Source organism: Citrus sinensis, chromosome 3, assembly GCF_022201045.2.
Source record: "Citrus sinensis cultivar Valencia sweet orange chromosome 3, DVS_A1.0, whole genome shotgun sequence".
NCBI classification, from domain to species: Eukaryota; Viridiplantae; Streptophyta; class Magnoliopsida; order Sapindales; family Rutaceae; genus Citrus; species Citrus sinensis.
Window position 1 is genome coordinate 34,681,509 of NC_068558.1, and position 15,815 is coordinate 34,697,323.

At 36.9% G+C, this 15,815-nt stretch overlaps 1 protein-coding gene across 2 annotated transcripts in view; it reads right to left on the reverse strand.

The window, feature by feature from the left end:
* LOC102624213 (TMV resistance protein N-like) overlaps positions 1-15,815 on the reverse strand; it is an 87,847-nt gene that overhangs the window by 51,652 nt on the left and 20,380 nt on the right. The window lies entirely within an intron of this gene.

Genomic DNA, 15,815 nt, shown 5'->3' on the forward strand with positions numbered 1-15,815 from the left:
CACTTTGGCAATGACTGTTGAGAAAGGCAAGTTTCCAAGTCAACCAGTGCCTAATCCTAAAAGAGTACATGAAGCAAGTACCAGTTCACCACAACAGCATGGAGAGGTCAAAGCAGTCATGACCTTGCGAAAAGGAAAGGAAGTCGACAATAAAGTGGAGATACCGGTGACAAAAGAAAATCAAATTGTACCTGTGAATACTGAGGACTCATCACCAGAGGAGAAAGAAGAAACCAACCCAAGAGAATATGTTCCTAAAGCTCTATTTCCTCAGAGGTTAGCGAAAGGAAAGAAGCGAAAATCCACAGGTGAGATTCTTGAAATCTTCAAACAGGTAAGTGTTAACATCCCTTTGCTTGATGCTATTAAACAAGTTCCATCTTATGCCAAGTTTCTTAAAGACCTTTGTACTAAAAAGAGAAATATGCATGTTCAAAAGAAGACATTTTTAACAGAAAACGTTAGTTCTATACTCCAACATAAAATTCCTTTAAAATGCAAAGACCCAGGTTCCCCCACTATATCATGTAGCATAAGGAACCACACAATTGAGAATGCTTTGTTGGATTTAGGAGCTAGTGTTAATTTGTTGCCTTACTCTGTTTTCGTGAAACTTGGACTGGGAGAATTACACCCAACTCCAGTGGTGTTACAGCTTGCAAATCGGTCCACAAAAATACCTCATGGTATTGTGGAGGACGTGCTTATCCAGGTAGACAAGTTTTATTTTCCTGTTGATTTAATTGTAATTGACACTCAACCAATACAGGATTTGAGAAAGCACATCCCCATTATTCTTGGCCGACCTTTCTTGGCAACTGCGGATGCTCACATTCAATGCAGAACTGGAAATATGCAGTTGTCCTTCGGCAACATGACTATGGAGCTGAACATCTTCAACATTGCCAAGCAACCTCACAACGCAGATGATGGAATTGTTGATGTGGATTTAATTGAAGCATTAATTGATGACACTTTTGTTTCAAACCTTAGTGATGATCATTTACAAACATGTTTAACTCACTTTGGTTTGGATTTTGATATTGACAGATCAGTCGATGAGGTCAACGCTCTACTTGATTCAGCACCATCCATGGACACTAATAAATGGAAGTCAAGAGTTGAACAACTAGCACCATCAGGAAAAAACTCACCCCATCATCAGAATCTCCACCGAAACTCGAGCTCAAACTATTGCCCAACACTCTGGAATATGCATTTTTGGGAGAAGAAAGTTCTCTGCAGGTAATCATCTCATCATCCCTCAATGATGAACAAAAAGGTAAGTTGTTGGATGTTTTAAAATAGCACAAAGGAGCATTAGGATGGACCATAGCAGACATAAAAGGTATAAATCCAGTAGATTGCATGCATTACATTCACCTTGATGAAAATGCTAAATCTACTAGGGAAATGCAACGTCGGTTAAATCCTAACATGAAAGAAGTTGTTAGAACAGAAGTCCTTAAGCTATTAGACGCATGTATCATTTACCCAATTTCTGATAGTTCATGGGTCAGTCCTGTGCAAGTTGTCCCTAAAAAGTCATGAGTCACAGTAGTTACGAATGCCGATAATGAATTGATACCCACTAGAGTGACTACAGGATGGCGTGTATGCATTGATTATAGAAAATTGAATTCTGTCACACGTAAAGACCATTTTCCTTTACCATTTATCGATCAAATGCTTGATAGATTGGCAGGCCATGAATTTTATTGCTTTCTAGATGGCTACTCGGGATATAATCAGATTCCCATAGCACCAAAAGATCAAGAGAAAACTATTTTCACTTGTCCTTTTGGCACATTTGCATATAGGAGGATGCCATTTGGATTATGTAATGCACCTGCTACATTTCAACGATGCATGTTGAGCATTTTTTCTGATATGGTTGAACGATTCCTTGAAGTCTTTATGGATGATTTTTCTGTCTTTGGTGACTCGTTTGATCAATGTTTACATCATCTAACACAAGTTTTGCAGAGATGTATCGAAAAGAACTTAGTCTTGAATTGGGAGAAGTGTCATTTTATGGTACAACAAGGTATTGTTGTGGCGGACCACCTCTCTCGTCTCCATTTTGACAGAATTACAGAGCCATTAACATTGAATGAGTCATTTCCAGATGAACAATTAATGAATGTGGAAGTATTACCTTGGTATGCTGATATTGTTAATTATCTTGTTACAGGTAAACTTCCGGAGCATTGGACCAAGCAAGACAAGGCTAAATTCTTTGCAGAGATAAAGAATTTCTTTTGGGATGACCCGTATTTGTTCAAGTATTGTACAGATCAAATTATCAGACGATGTGTCCCAGAAAGAGAAATTCAGAATATTCTTTCATTCTGCCATGAACAAGCTTGTGGAGGCCATTTCAGTGCTAAGAAAACAGCGACTAAAGTTTTTCAATGTGGTTTTTATTGGCCAACTATATTTCGAGACGCTTACACTTTTTGTTCTTCATGTGATAGGTGTCAACGAATGGGGAGCATTACACGAAGGAACATGATGCCACTAAATCCAATTTTAGTGGTTGAGATATTTGACGTATGGGGTATCGACTTCATGAGACCCTTTCCCTCTTCTTTTGGCCATCAATACATATTGGTTGTTGTTGACTACGTATCAAAATGGGTAGAAGCAATTCCATGCAGAACCAATGATCACAAAGTGGTGATAGGATTTTTGAAAAGTAATATTGTTTCACGCTTTGGATTCCCTCGAGCGATAATCAGTGATGGTGGTGCCCACTTTTGTAATAAAGCATTCAAAGCACTTTTGACAAAGTATTCAATCACTCACAAAGTGGCGACCCCATATCATCCACAAACCAGTGGCCAAGTTGAGATCTCCAATCGAAAAATAAAGCACATATTAGAAAAGACGGTGAGGCCAGACAGAAAAGATTGGTCATTAAGACTTGATGATGCATTATGGGCATATAGAACGGCTTTCAAGACCCCGATTGGGATGTCACCCTACAGGCTAGTGTATGGAAAAGCTTGCCACCTACCTGTGGAACTCGAGCATCGTGCATATTGGGTCATCAAGAAATTCAACTTTGACATGCAGCAAGCCAGCTCAGAAAGAAGATTACAACTGGCAGAACTTGAAGAAATTCGCAATGATGCATACGAAAATGCCAAGATTTACAAGCAACGAATGAAAGTCTTTCACGACATGCAAATTATGAGAAAATCTTTCACTCCAGGTCAGAAAGTGCTTTTATTCAATTCTCGCTTGCACCTATTCCCAGGTAAGTTACGCTCTCGATGGTCTGGCCCATTTATTGTTCATACTGTTTTTCCACATGGGGCAATTGAAATTAAGGACCCAAAGAACGGTGTCACGTTTAAAGTTAATGGTCAAAGATTAAAGCCATATCTAGAGTACCAACCACATGGAGAAGACAAGGAAATAAATTTGAGTGACCCACCAGATTTGAATTGATTTTTTTTTCTTTTCGTTGATTTGACTTTTCTTTCTTTCTTTTTATTATTCTTTTGCTAATTGAAAATATTTTTGCATAAGTGTGTTTGTTTAACCATTAATTTTTTTTCTTCTTTTCTTATCATTGTTAATCATGAGTACCATACTTAGATCATTCCTCCTGAACATTCTTAAACCACTTCAACGTGTCAAAACTCATCTCAAAAGGCAGATTCAATTTTGTAAAACACATCGCATTTGGGCTCTGCAACCACCAGAGTTAGTAGCCTATGTTGAGGGATTAGAAAGCCAACTCAGAGACATTGAGAAAAGTGTTTACGACATCCAGTTGGAGCTTGAGGTAAATTCAATAAGAGGACAATTTTAATTTTCTTGTGTGTTTTCATTTGTTTTTCTTTTTGTTTGCTTTAGTTTGCTACCCCGGTGAAGTGGCGGATAACGGTACTCCGTGACAATCAAGTCGGTTACTTCAGTTTCCCATAATAACTGATATTCTGAGGCGAAGGTATGGACAGAACCGAGATTCTAGCGAAGCTTCACAAGTGATTCCCTTCACTTCCTCAGAATGCCCTCTTTACGATCTATAAAGCCCGGTCCGAACGCATGCGATTACTCATGAGGAATAACATACCTGCAGACATCCGTTGGTTAATCGAGGTTAAAGTACGATTGGCAGGTGAGTTACCTCCAAAATTTATTGCATACATGCCTAGTTGTGGTAAAGGAAATTATGCAAGAAAACGACGAGCTCGACGAATTTCTGTTGCTTGTCATAAGTGTGCCAGAATGAGTTGCGATAAAAACCCATGTTCTTTAGGAATAGTGTCTGACAATAGAGACGATAAGATTCAATTCATTAGGGATGGCTTGAATAAGGAGTCATTGGATGATATCCTTCTGTCTCTTGAAACGCATCCCAGTGGATATGTGCAAGGAGCGATTCTCCAGTTATGGCCATTATTCCAGAAAGAGCATGCACGATATAGTCTCGGGAATCTGACTATAAACGACCCTGTTTGCCAGTTTATAAGAAAACTGGATGGGAAGCCTATCCTCGACCCATAGAGGGCATTCAAGCCGTTTCTGGACGTAAAACCAGAGGAAGATGTGAGCCACAGTCGCAACTACGTGTAAATATCCTTTTACTTTACTGTTATTTTATTTCATTTCACTGTTGTTTTATTTTTTGCATTATTGTCTTTAATAATTTTATTACTGTTTGCTTTTTCCTTTTTACTGTTTCCTTTTTGACTCGCGAGCCATGTGCTTCACGCGTTATTTGACACTGACGTATTACCTCATTCACAGCTGTGACCCACTATCACCAAGACTCTTAAATGTGATTTCTTTTGTCAAACACTCACACATTATTTTTGAGAAATATTCCAATGGCAGCTACGCCCAATAGACAACTCAAGAACATTTGTGTGCTTTCTGGATTTACCTATGGCAAACATAAAGAGTTCATTGAGGCAGCCATAGATCTTGGTCGAAGCATAGCAACGAGAAATTTACACTTGGTGGATGGAGGAGGTAACCGAGAGTTATCAAAAATGGTCTCAGAAACAGCTTTTATCAAAGGAAGTCAAGTGTTAGGCATCATCCCAAGAGTCCTAAAACCATTGGGCAGTTCGTCTGACTCATCAACTGGAGAAGAGTTAGTCGTCTCAGGTATGCAAGAACGAATAACTGAAATGCTTAATCATGCTGATGCTTTTATTTTCCTTCCAGGCGATCTTGCAACACTAGAGGCACTTATCACACTAGCATCATGGGCCCATCTGCACATCCACCAGAAACCCATCGGTTTGTTAAATGTCAATAACTTTTATGATGGTTTTATCGCATTTCTTAACCATGCAATAAAAAACTTTTTCGTTCCTCCCAATGCCAAAAAGCTTTTTATTTATGTTACAAGCTTATAAACCGGAGCCAGATCCCTGGGCCTTTGTGTTCGAGCGTCCAAATGATGACGGTAATAGTAGCCACAGTAAGAAGTACAAATTAGATTTAACTCTCCGCCTGTAAATATTTTCTTCTGTGTTACACCACCCAGGTGATGTCTTCTAAACTCTACTTCTTTCCTTTAAACATTGAGGGCAATGTTTCGTTCTGGTTGGGGGGAGGGAATAGTCGACAATTGTGGAATCTTGGTTAAGTTTTTACTAATTTTTTGTTGTAGAAACTAACTGTTGGTAACTTTTTGTGTTAAAGATGGCTGAATATGGAGTGTAGTGACTCTAGAAACGCATCTTCATTGATTAAAAAAAATTTCCGACATTTTCTTTTTCTTTATTATGTTTTGATGTTCGTTTTTCTTCTTCTTTTTAATTTCTCCTTTATAAATATATATTTTCAAATTTTTGAGTCGAAGATGGCTGAATATGGAGTGTAGTGCCTCTAGAAACGCATCTTCTTAGTTAAAAAAAAATCTTTTTCTAATTAATTTTTCTACATCATTTTCACATTTCCGCATGCATATTTTCCTTTCATGTTTAGAATAGGTTGGGGGGGGGGGGGGGGTAGAATGTTGTTTAAAAAAAAATTTGTGTGATTTGTTTTAACATTGGATGACATGATTAATTTTAAATTTTAGTATTTGTATTATCTTTGGTCTTAAGTGATGTTACGTTATGTTTGCTACTTTACATGTTGAAGTCGGAGACAAATATAAGTTGCTTGAAGAAATTAACATATCATAAATAAGTGGGCCTGAATCCATTTTTGGATTCCATTTTCTGTAATTCCCTCTCCATCTTGTATTTTCTACGTATTTTAATAAATTCCCATTTTGCCCCTAGTTCAATTATGAGTAGCTAATTTTCTTTCAAGCTTGGGTTGAAGGTGAAGTCTCAACATGTGTCATGGGCTTTATTTGGTAAATTTATTTTCTCTTCCCCTCTAGTTTTTGTGGATGTTTTGACTTCTCGTCGACAAATAATACTAGTCTTGTCTAGATACCGCCTTGGTTACACCGGCTCTCTAGTACAAGGTTATTATTATTTGGCACGATAAGCCCTTAGCACCATATTGATTAGAGCGTGATTCATGAGGTGTGGATTCCCCCCTCATGATTTAATTGGTATTAATAAGGAATATTTAGCCCATGATGCATGTTGATACGGATCCAGATACCCAAGTACGTCATTTCAATAGAATTCTCTTCAATTTATTCTCGCCATTTCAATTCCAATTTCAGAATTTATTCTCGTCATTTTAATTTAAGTTTTAGCATATTCCAAGTCATTTCCACCACAAATCCAATCATCTCATACAAAATTAATTCTATATATAATTAAAATCCACCTCCTCGTGGGATCGACACTCGTCACCATTAGTCTATACTACAATAGATTCGTGCGCTTGCGAGTTCATTAAAATTTGCACAACAGCAATCAATATCACTTCATCAACTGCATAGATCTGATTTCTTTTTATGCAAGTGGATTTCTTTCATACATATTCATTATGTTATCAAATGAATTAATAAATTAGTGATCCTAGTGATGTGTAGGCAACTAATATGACATCACTAGCTATACATGTTTGATTTGATCGTGAAATCCTATTGATTAATTGTTTTTAATAAAAAGAAACTGAAGTTTTTTTTTTCATTTTTGGAAGCATGGAATTAACCCACAATCTCAATAAGTAGATGTCAATGAACAAGCAATTGGTAATAATTCTGAACATGCGAATTAGACTTCAATCAATGTCACTCAACCTGTGGGATATCATACACAACTTTTATGGGCTGTACCTCAACATCAAAACGAAGAACCTATGTTGTTGACAAGGAGTAGAATAGTACAATATTGGCCTTGAGCTGGTATTTAATTCTCCATCATAGAATCTAGAAGACAATTATCTATTTCTTGTACTTGAATTTCAGTTTACCTTAATGTTGTCAAGGTGTTTGTTAGTTTCAATTTAATTGACTTTCATACTTTTAGTTTCATTTTTAGACCGAATGTTATTGTGGTTTTTTTAATATTATATTCAATACATGTTATTTAGTTTAACAATCATCATATATTTTATAGATGTGATGGAATTATATGGATAAGAAATTATATTTTCATGTGTACTTTCAACAGTTATGATGGTTATGTTTTTTAATCGTGCTCTCTATATTTGAATTAGTTTAAAAAAACTGACTAAAGATTTTGTTTAAATTGTTGCAGAAATTTGTTCGCGGTTACTCAAATTGGTAAATAGGCTGTTAGACTTTGAAAAAAAAATTAATGCATAAGGGTAAAATTGTACTTTAAATCACTAATATGATATATATGGGAATATAGTTATCTTTTTATGTTTAAATTAACGTTTTCACTAACTTTTATGACGAAAGAATTAGGTGAAAATTCTGAAAGACATAAATTTGTATTTAAAAGGATTTAATTGATTCATGTTATAAACTTTTGGTCTTTGAATTTTTTTTTCTATAAATAATGACTCAATTAAAGACCACCCTATTTATTATTGGTTGTTTAAAAAAAACAAAAGAGATGACTAGAGTTTATCACTTTTAATAGAACGTGGGTCATATTGGTAGTTGCCATAATGGCATGTCGAATTTGGGACGACTATTACGTTGAGGACTTGAGGTGGGGTTTCTTTCAGCTCAAAAAAAAAAACGTTTGCCGCCAAAATTTTGCTTAAAAAGTTAAATGTACCTCTGTCAAAGGACCATCTCACCTCTTACCATTAACTTCGACCGTTAAATCTGCTATATTTAACTAGTTTTGACCTATGCAATGATTTTTTCTTATAAGTTGTGTCATGTGTGGAAGCTCTTTTTTAAAAATAGAAGGGTAAATTTATTTTATTTTATTTTTTTTTTTGGGTAGGAGATGGAAGTGGTTTTCTAAAAGTAAAGAGATGAACTTGGTCTTTTCTTAAAAGTTTCGGGGCTATAAGTCTCTTAACCTAAAGTTATAATTATAATTGCACTAATGATACAATAAATTTTTGATAAATAAATATTTAAGAAATTAATAACTTTGGGTAAATAACACATTTCTCCCGCCCCAACTTGCACTATATTAAATTAATAATTTCATTTAATGCATATGCTAATTTTTTTAAAAAATTCATTAAGGCCCAATGAAAATATAAATTAATAATTAATTAAATATAAAAATTAATAACTACTAAAATATAAATTTATAACATTAAAGAATTTTTTTTTTCTTACAACTTCAATCATCTAAATTAAACTCTTTGCAAATATATGCATATAGAGTTGTTTGCTTTTTTTTTATATATATATTCCTAAATTGAATTCAATCTCATCTCTTAATTTTTTTTTTTTGGTAGAGCATGCACCACATTTAGTGTATATATAACTTTTTTTTTCATGTTTTAGAAAGTAGTTACTTAATATTATTATTGCTTGAAAGACCTCTTTTGCAGAAATATTTGGCAAAACACAATTATCATATGAATCACGATTGTTATCACCATAGTTATCTAATACCCTTTTAATAATCTGGTTGAATCGGTGAGTGATTCCATCACTACATCTATGCTATTATGTATAGTAGTTATCAGAGGAGATATTGTTGACATGAGGAAGTACGATATGTGTTTATATATAAGTAAAAATATTGATAAAACTCTTCCTAAAAACAAAATAACAAAATTTTGTTTCTAAATTAATAAATATTCATTGATCAATAAATTAATAAATTATTAACATTTATAAATAAATAGCTTCTCTAAAATAATATTTTTTTTTCTTAGTCCTAGTAAGTAGCAATATTATTTTATAGAGGTTTTATTTTAGTAATAACAATAATATAATAATTATTATTATTACCATTATATATAATAATTAATTAATTATAATATCTACTATTATGATAGTTATCATTATAATTGTTATTATAATTATTAATTATCACTATCATTATTATTAGTTCTTTTACTATTTATTATTATCGATATCATAGTAGTAAGATATTATGTCGCTATTATTATTACTATTAATTTTTAATTTTGTAAAAAGGGCAAATTTCAAATTTTAAAAACTATGAGAAGAATTTCATCATTTCCATTAGTTTCATTCTCATATATATAGATACACACGTAAAGAAATACGATCAATTATTCACATTTCCCTATCCCACAAATAAATACTGTAAATTATTATTTTTTAAAAAGAAAAATATGAAAACGGTGTGGGTCCCAGCATAAGCCTTCTAACCTACCTGCTCCCTGTCGAAAAAAAGAAAAGAAAGAAAAAGTCAACTTTTAGGAAAATGTTTTTATTAAGAAAAAAAACAAAACAGAACGTAGAAATAGGAGCAAGCAGGCCGCAGCCCAAAACCTTGGGGGTACCGCCATACGACTTCTAACCTCATTCACAAGTAGTGGATGTGAAAGAAGATTTTATATAGGACTGCCGCACTATTTCAGCATGCCGTAAGGGAAATTTATACCAATAGTCATAAAAATTTTGGCTTTTTTCATCTTAACCCTCTAAATAAATTTCTATCAACATTAGCCATAAAAGAACCTTTGAGACTAAAATACCCCTCTCTCTCATCTCTCCCCCAACACTCTCTTTCACGCATCTCTCCCAAACCGAACAAACTCCCATCATCGGCGGTAACATCAGCCCTCGTCGGCGGCGGCTTCATCCCTCATCGGCGTCCGATCTACCATCTATAGTTTTCAACAAAACCTAAGTTAGCTATTTTATTTATTTTCATTAATACATAGTGGTATAAGTTATTTTCTGAACTTGTTTGAGAGTTTCAGTGAACTGCAAGTCGTAGATGAATCTGGCGACAGACTGCTTGTCGCACGAAGCTTGGTGCGACAGGCTGTCTGTCGCACCAAGCCTTGGGCGACAGGTGCCTGTCGCACCAAGGTTTGGTGCGACAGGTTCCCTGTCGCGTGAAGATTCGTGCGACAAGCAGCCTGTCGCCCAAGGCTTGGTGTGTGTGACAGGCACCTGTCGCACCAAGCAAGGTGCGACAGGTGCCTGTCGCCAGATTCACCCACGATTCAGTTCAGCAAGTTCAGAAGGGTAATTTGGGGAGAAAGGCTTGTGTTTGGCTAATGTTGATAGAAAAAAGTTGAGAGGGTTAGTTGTGAAAATAACAAAATATTTATGGTTATTTTCGTAAATTTCCCATGCCGTATTGAATAACAATAAAGCGAAATTAATGAAGAATCTTATGATCCTATATATTTTAGAATCTACTTTTCTACAAAATTAAAAAAGAAATGTCGATCCTTGTCGTCAAAAGTTGGAGAATCTACTTTTCTGTCAATTCTTGTCGTCTTTCCCAAAAAAAGAAAAATGTCGATCGTTGGAGAAACCATTCTAACTGTCACCATTGAGATGTTGGTTGAAAAGTTGATATCAGATGTGATTCAGCTGTTCGCCCGCCAAGAACAGATCCAAGCCGCTCTTAAGGATTGGAAGAAGAAACTGAGGATGATCAGGGCGGTGCTCGACGTTATTTAAAAAAAAAAATTGTCTTCCACGTCATAAGCTAAGTTCTCAAGTTGAGCAGCAGACAACGAAGGAGTCAATGAAGACGTGGCTGGGCGGACTTGAGAACTAAGCTTGTGACGTGGAAGATTTTCTTTTTTTTTTCATAAACAACATTGTATTTCACTAATTAACAGTGCAAGTGTCATTATAGTTTCCACATATTAGTTCTGTTTTCGTTAGTTTCATTTTCATTTTGATATGTAACTGATGTTTCATTGCTATAAAATTAATTGTCTGTTTCTCTTCACAACTGTTATTTTGAATGATTTTTTCTGAATTTTATAAAGAATTTTGATATGACAGGAAATGAAGCAGAGTGTGAGCAACTTGTATGGATTCCTAAAAGGTCTGGTCAGAGTGTTCCTTTCAATGCATACATCTGGCGGTGAGGGACTATTCCAATATGGTGGGGTGCAGAATTAAAGCTTACTGCTGCTGAAGCAGAAATTTATATTGCAGATCGGGATCCTTATAAAGGAAGTCTGAAGTATTATCAGAGGTTGAGTAATCGATATGATGCTCGAAACTTTGACTTAGCTGTTGGGGAAAATCAGAAGAAAAAGCCTTTTATTCCAATTGTATGCATTAACTTGCTTAGGAATGCGGAAGGGAAATCAGAATCTATTTTAGTTCAGCATTTTGAGGAATCTTTGAACTATGTCATGTTGAATCAAAATAGAGTAAAAACTCTAATTGATCAAGAAGAAGAAAAACTCTCTTTAGAATAATCTCACAAAATTGCAAAAAGAAAAGAACTCTTAAGAAAGCTTTCAAATGCTTATAATAAAGCTTTGATTGTTGAATGAAAAAACTCAAATACAAATAAGGTATTTATAGGTTACAAGAAACAATCTAAACCACTCATTAAAATAACCACAAACTAATTTAAACCATTGAAATTAAATATGGGAAAAATACCTAATTTTCACCTAACTAAATTGATGTAAGCAATGACATCAAATTAATTTAGGTGTGGACTTATTTGGGCAAATTGATGTAAGCAATGACATCAAATTAATTTAGGTGTGGACTTATTTGGGCTAATATTGACTTCTCAACACTCCCCCTCAATGTTAGCCCCCATTCTTTGAATCACGCCAAGCTGACGACGGAAATGTTCAAACTTTCCAACACTCAAGCTTTTTGTAAACAAGTCAGCAATTTGTTCATCTGTCTTAACTTGCCTCATCTCAATCTCTTCTTGCAGAACTTTTTCCCTAACAAAGTGGTAATGCACTTCCACATGTTTAGTTCTTGCATGAAAAACAGGATTCTCCGCCAGCCGAATTGCCGATTGGTTGTCACAGTACAACAGAACTGCATAATCTACTGGTTGATGTAGATCATTCATTAGTTGTATCAGCCACGTGCTTTCTTGAGCTGCCATTGCTGCTGCTCGGTACTCTGCTTCCGTAGTTGACAAGGACACAGTCGGTTGTCTCTTGCTACACCAAGAAATCGTTCCAGATCCAAGGGTAAACATATACCCAGTAGTTGATCTGCGAGTATCATGATCTCCTGCATAGTCAGCATCACAGTAGCCAACTAGTTTGCAATTTCCACCTTTCTTGTATAGAAGACCATAGTCTATTGTACTCTTCACATATCTGAGTACTCGCCGAACCGCTTCTAAATGAGACTTCTTCGGATTTTGCATGTATCGACTCATCACACCAACTGCATAAGAAATGTCAGGTTGAGTCAAGGTTAAGTAGATTAGACTACCCACTAATTGTCGATACATCGATGCATCTTCCAGGTCTTTGCCTTCATGTGCACACATCTTGGCATTTGGTTCCATCGGCGTTGAGATCGGCTTACATTCTAGCATCCCAAACTTCTTCAACAAATCTTTGGCATATTTCTGTTGACAAAGAAATATCCCTTCTTTCGTCTGATCAACCTCTAGCCCAAGGAAATGCTTAAGTTGTCCAAGTTCTTTCATTTGAAAACGAACTGACAAGTTCTCCTTTGTTCGGAAAATTTCTTCAACATCATCTCCAGAGATGATTAGATCATCTACGTACACGAGCACAATAGCTATCCTTTCTCCATTAGCTTTAGCAAACAAGCTGGAGTCTGCAGATGTTACTGAATACCCACTTTGAGTTAGAAATTCAGCAATCTTGCCATACCACGCCCTGGGTGCTTGTTTTAGTCCGTAGAGAGCCTTTTGCAGCTTACACACATACTCGGGATGACCTCGGTTCTGAAAACCCATCGGTTGAATCATGTAGATCTCCCGATCCAGCTCTCCATGGAGAAAGGCATTCTTCACGTCCATCTGCCACAAGTTCCAGCTTTTGTTGGCTGCAAGTGCAAGTAAGACTCGGACGGTTGTAAGTTTTGCCACTGGACTAAACGTTTCCTCATAGTCTAGTTCATATTGTTGAGAGAAACCACAAGCTACCAATCGAGCCTTGTACCTCTCGATTGACCCATCTGAACGGTGCTTTATTTTGTAAACCCATCTGCAGGATATGGGTTTCACATCTTTTGGCTTTGGCACGAGTTCCCAGGTCTGATTTTGCTCAAGTGCAGTGATCTCGTCTTTCATAGCTGTCATCCACTCAGAACTCTGTGACGCTTCTTCGAACGTCTCAGGTTCTATTCCAGTTACTTCTTCAACTATGGCTGCATTAGCGTATTTGGGATTTGGCCTTCGGGTTCTTGTTGACCTTCGTAATGGAGTTGATTCTTCTGTTTCACTAGGCACACCTTCTTCATCTGGTTGTCGATACACCCCAGATTGCCAAGGATTTAGAGTTACTCTTCGTTCGCTATCACTATCGCATAGATCCCCAGCTGAGCTTAGATGAATTTGGACAGAATGCTCCCCCATCTTTTGTTGTAGCATGTCTTCAAATTCTTTCGAGCCTGGCAGCACTTCTTTTTCTGAGGTCCACCATGAGGATGCTTCATCAAACACCACATCTCGTGATGTGTAGCACCTTCCATTTACTGGATCACAACACTTCCACCCTTTTCGCTGGTTGTCGTATCCCACAAAGATACATCTGACTGCTTTCTTATCGATCTTGCTACGTAGATGGTCAGGAACAAATACATAGCATACACAGCCGAATACTTGAAGATAGCTAACTGTAGGTTTCTTGTTCCACAATTTCTCAAAGGGTGAAACAAACTCCAACCTTGGTTGAGGAAGCTTGTTGATGACATGAGCTGCAGTTCTCATACTTTCGGCCCAAAATCTTCCAGGTACATTCTTCGCATGTAGCATACTCCGGCAAATTTCAGCAAGGTGCCGATTCTTCCTCTCTGCTACACCATTTTGTTGTGGCGTATTGGCACAAGTATACTGATGACATATTTGGCATTCCCGTAGGTATTGAGAAAACTCTCCCGAGCTATACTCACCCCCGTTGTCTGTGCGCAAGCAACGAATCTTTTGCTCCACTTCTCCTTCGACTATCTCTTTGAACTCTTTGAACTTTGAGAATGCTTCAGATTTTTCTTTCATGAAGAAAGCCCATACATATCTGGAGAAATCATCAATGAACGTAACCATATACCGCATTCCGCCAATTGATGGTTGCTTAACGGGTCCAAACACATCAGAGTGAATTAACTCTAATGGTTTCTTTGCTTTAAACTTCGACTCCTCGTATGGCAATTGATGTGCTTTACCATATTGACATCCCGCGCAAACAGTATTTGTTCTCACGTCAAGTTGAGGAAGTCCCTTAAGCATCGACTTCTTCACCATCACACTTAGCTTGGAATAATTAACATGACCTAGCCGCATGTGCCACAGATCTGCCGTTCCTTCTTGTCTTGTCTACATATGCAGACTCAGCTGACATCACATAAACTGACTCCAATCGTCGTCCCTCCATCGTAGGCTTTTCAGAGATCTTTAGGTCTCGGAATACCTTCACATTTTGTGGACCAAACAAGACATAGTGGCCTGATGATGTCAATTGAGCTACGGATAGCAAATTTTTCTTCATTCCTGGAACATGGTAGACATCTTGAAATGGCACTTGGTTGAGACTATATCGAGGTGTAACGATCGCTTTACCGATGTGAGCTATCGGTAACCTTGAGTTGTCAGCTGTTACCACCACACGATTTCCCTTGTACTCAGAACAGTTTTGCAACTTCTGTCTATCACCCGTCATATGATTTGAGCAGCCTGAGTCTACGATCCAATCATTCTCGTAGTTAATCTTTTCTAGTGTTGTTACCGTGAGAGCTAATTCTTCTTCCTCCATAGCGAGTAATGCTTCAGCATCCCAGCTATCTTCACTGTCTTCTTTAGAACTAGAAGTAGCAATATTGCTTTCGGTAGACTTCTTTTTGGACCAACAATCTCTCTTCATGTGGCCCTTTTTCCCGCAATTGTAACATTCGCCATCGAACTTTCTATTACTGTCGCGATTCTTCGAAGCTCCCCCTGGACGAGAGCCATTCCCTCCCTGATGACTTTTTATCTGTTCACCAGTCTTTCTAGATCCGCCTTTGTTGTGCTGTCTTAAACCACTTCTGCTTTGGTTGGTGTAAAGCGCTTCCTCTTCACCCTTTAGTGAGACTCCTCCTATTTTCTTGGCCATAGCTTCTTGGCCTGTCAGCAAATTTTCAAACTCAACAAGTGATGGTTGTGTCGGCCATCCTTGTACAGCGGCTATAAAGCTTCGGTATTCGGGTCTCAAGCCATGGACAATTATTCTTTTTATCCTGGCTTCCCCAATAGCAGCTGTCGGATCTAATTCTGAAATTTCGCGGCATATCGACTTCACCTTGTGAAAGTATTGGGCAACCGCCATGTCGCGTTGCGTCATTGATAGAAGTTCATTCTCGAGAAGTTGCAATTTTGTATCGTTCCTCT